We start from the raw sequence: 4,246 nt of genomic DNA, 5'->3' as shown, positions 1-4,246 counted from the left end.
ATATACTTTTGGTCTTTTATCAGATCTCAAATTTAAAATTTAATGAAGATAAAAACAACTAAGTAATTTTTCATATTTGTCCAAATTTTGATGGACAAAATTATTGGTAGTTTGAATCATACCAAATCTTTCACGACCCAAATTTTCCTTCGTAAGATGTTGTGACGGCACCTAGTCTCTAAGACTAGGTAAGCCTAACAATTGCGGAATAACGGAAATAATAACAGAAATAACGACTATACTTCAATAGATATATAATACTGAAAACTGTTGCTCGCCATGTACAAGTAAAACCAACAACTCCAAGTATACACAACTCCCAAACCCCGACAGTCACAAGCTACAAGCTCTAAGGAATTTACTAACTGTCTCTATACATCAGCATCTAAAAGAATAAGAAAAAAGACAACATAAGGATAGAGGGTGACTCCGAGGTATGTGGACGCTGGCAGATATAACTTGAAGTCTCCAAGTAGCAGCATACACACTCTACTAATATCAGGGCTGGTAGGAGGTACCTGGGTCTGCACACAAAATATGTGCAGAAGAGTAGTATGAGTATATCACAATGGTACCCATTAATGACCAAGACTAACCTCGGTAGAGTAGTGACTGTAGACATGTGATTTTTGACCCTCCCCAAGATTTTTCATATTTTAGCACGTAAATATTTAATTTAGGCCTAATATAGCTATTTCAACTAATTTTTACTCTTTTACTTTATTTTATTACAAGAAAAATGAAAATTACAAAAATTGTTCCATTAATGTTTTGTAGTCATTTTTAATCTTGAAAAATACCAAAAAAAAATAGTTTATTTTAACGGTCAGTCTTACTTTAATAGTTATTTTATTTAAGTAGGATTAATTAATAAACGAGATCGCATTTTTAATCTCGTTCGCATGGAAAGAATAAAACTTGGGCTCGAGCAATCCATTTTTAGGCCTAATTTTGGACCTAGCTCATAATTCCCAAGCCCATAATTCCTAGGTCATACCCCTAACCTAATTCCTACCCCTATATAATAGTACCTAATGCACAAAATAATGGAGGGACGCCTAAAACCCATCTGATCTGCTGTTTTCTATCTTCAGCAAAACGGACACACAGCAATTAGCGTTTCCATAGATGGGACAAAACAAAAAACCCAAAAACATGAGCTAACCTAGAGATAGACTAACGCCTAAAGCAAAGAAAAGAAAAAAGATCGGCCACTTCTCTGGAAAAGATCGAAAAAAAAACAAAAATGAAGGACCCCATCTGACTCCTCATGAGAAACGGAAATCAGCAGCCATAAACACAAACGAAACCTAGCACTTTTCGTGAGGAATTTGGATCTGTTTGGCGCAACTAGAGTGAGTTGTAGCTTCAGTAGAATCCCGTTTCGGTCGATGTGAAGGTTTGTTTGCCGATTCGAGTTTTGTCTGCCAAGGTCTGGGTTCATCGTGGTCATGTCCGGGTCTTGTTTGCTTTGAGATTTCCCTGATATAAAACTCAAAAGCTCAGATTCAACACAAAGGTCCAATTCTTTTAACTCTTCGTCAATTTTATTCCATTTTTAAAAATAAAATAAAAACAACTTGTATGGATCATTCGGTGTATGATTCTATTGGATGTTTAATTATTTGATGAAGCTACTCATGACCTGTTTGAGTGATTTTGGTTAAGTGTTAAAATGAAATAAGATTCCTACACTATAGGTAAATATAGTGTAGTCAGTGAGCTTTTTGGTCCATTATTGATCTTAGCATTTGAGGTTTCTGCACAGTGATATTCTATTTCACCGTTATGTGGGGGGGCAAAATGTATAGTATTAATGATCTTCCCATTTCTTGCAAACCGTGTGGTCTCAAATTTTATACTAATGCTGTTGTTGCTTTGATCGAGAAATAACATAAAAGGGGAATCGGTGATAACGTGTATGGCTTTATTGTGTTGTCTTTGTTCTCGTTTAATTTGTCGAAGTTCACTTGGGAACGAGTAAGTCGGCCTCTTCCTCACAATAATTCCATAACTCATGGCCTTCACAATAATCTCAAAATTTAGGAAGAATAATGAATATTTGTAGCTTGCTTTAGGCGCGTTTTTATAATAAATTATCGTGGCCATGGGTACGGTTCCTGTGGCATGGTCACGATATGTAAATCCCAATTCGGGGGTGCATTTCATGTAGCCCGATCATAGCAACTTCGAATAATAAAACCCTTTGAAATAAATTGAGGTGTGTCATGTTGAATAAAATCTCCAAAACCAATGGCCCTCACTTAATTAATTTTTAACTCTTTTGAAATCGAGGTGTGCCATTTAGTTGAATTTTTCATGGCCCTCGCAAACCTGAAATTGCGTAGTTGCTTTAGGCACGCTATTTAAAAAGCTACTTTCCTAAACTCGGGTGTGCATTTATGTGACCCAAATCCAAATCTCAACAACGTTAGATGAAATGTGTCGTAGACCGCGGGTGCATTTATGTGACATGGTTCAAGACGTGTTTCATATGATGTTGAAATCTTCCCCAAAAATAATTAAATAAAAGTGGTTTAATAAGTTAAAATTGTACCATAGGTTAAAACATGTATTAAAATCAGTAAATAGGCCAAATAATAACAGTTGAGCGACCGTGCTAGAACCACGGAACTCGGGAGTGTCTAACACCTTTTTCCGGGTTCACAGAATTCCTTACCCGGATTTCTGTGTTCGCGGACCAATAATAGAGTCAAACTTCCTCGATTCGGGATTTTAAACCGGTGACTTGGAACACCATAAATTATCCCAAGTGGCGACTCTGATTTTCAAAATAATTAATTCTGTTTCGGTTATTGTCACTTTAATTGGAAAAACTCCCTTATACCCTCCCGGGGTGTAGGTAAAAAGGAGGTGTGACAGCTCTGGTGACTCTGCTGGGGAAAAGAACCCAGAACTTCTAGTTTAGGGTTCAGAATTCGAGCTTAGAGTAATTGTTATATTTGGCTTTATTTGTTGTCTGATTTTATTTACATGTTTGGGCCTAATGTGATGTTGCTTTTTACTGCTTTGATATTACCTGAGCTGTATATAAACTGCTACGAAACCCTTCTCTTCTCATCTTTGGGGATGTGCACGCTGGTGACTCCTCTTCTGTTAGTGTCATACCTTGAAATAAGAAAGAGACTCGGACAAGTTACAAATCCGGATGGCCTTTTGGTTCCCGATACGTAGCCCTCTCCTCGGCTCGAGTTGTCCGCTCGGGTACACAAGTATAGAACAATATACCCAGGTTTTTAGCTTAGAATAACTCAGCCTCATACCGGATCCCTGGTAGGAATATTTGTTTGTATCATGTGCATTTGACTTTGGGGACTCAACACAGGGGTTGAGTCCGTCTAGGATAGGTGCACCCAAATTAAAAGACCATTCTGATACATCTTACGTGCTACTTGCGTATCTGTCTATTTCGGCTTGCATGCTGACTGGCTTCTAGAATAGGGAAAGAAAATGAAAAAAAAAATTAAAAATCGAAAAAAAAAAGAGAAAAGTAAAGAGAGTGAGAAGTAGGTATTTGAATTACCCTAAAATTCTGTTGAAATTTTTTTTAAAAAAAAGAAAAGTCATTTCAAAATAAGTCATATTTTCTTTTGTTCTGTCAAAACTGGGCGAACTACGCGGGTCTAATTCTCACCGGATGTGAGATACGTAGGCAAACTTCATCGGTTCCGGCCCATAATTTTCAAAAAATCCAAAAATATTTTCCTTTACTTCCTCTCTAGAAAACTCTTTTTTTTAGACCTTAATTTTCAAAAAATTCAAAAATATTTTCCGTTACTTGCTTTAGAAAGCCTTTCTTTTAGACCCTAATTGTGTTTTAAAAAAATTACAAAAAAATATTTTCTTTTAATTTCTTCCAAAAATATTTTCATTCTTCTTTCAAAATTGAAAAGAAATTCAAAATTCAAAAATATTTTCTTTTTTAGAAGCATTTCTTTCATAAATTCAAAATAAAATTCCAAAAATATTTTCTTTCTTCTTTAGAAGTTTTTCTTTCAAAATTCAAAAAAAAATTCAAAAAAAAAACTTTCTTCTTTAGAAGTCTTTCTTTGCAAAAATGCTGAAGAAAAATCAAAATTCAAAAATATTCCCTTTTTTTTATAAGTCTTTCTTTCGAAAAATAAAATAAAATAAATTCAAAACAAAAAGTTAGCTTATTTACTTTATTCATGATCTTACCGAACTACGCAAATTCTGATTCATGTTCCCACATGATAAGTAGGCA

This window comes from Nicotiana sylvestris, chromosome 3 (genome assembly GCF_000393655.2).
Source record: "Nicotiana sylvestris chromosome 3, ASM39365v2, whole genome shotgun sequence".
Lineage (NCBI taxonomy): Eukaryota > Viridiplantae > Streptophyta > Magnoliopsida > Solanales > Solanaceae > Nicotiana > Nicotiana sylvestris.
Note: the sequence above shows the minus strand (reverse complement) of the source record.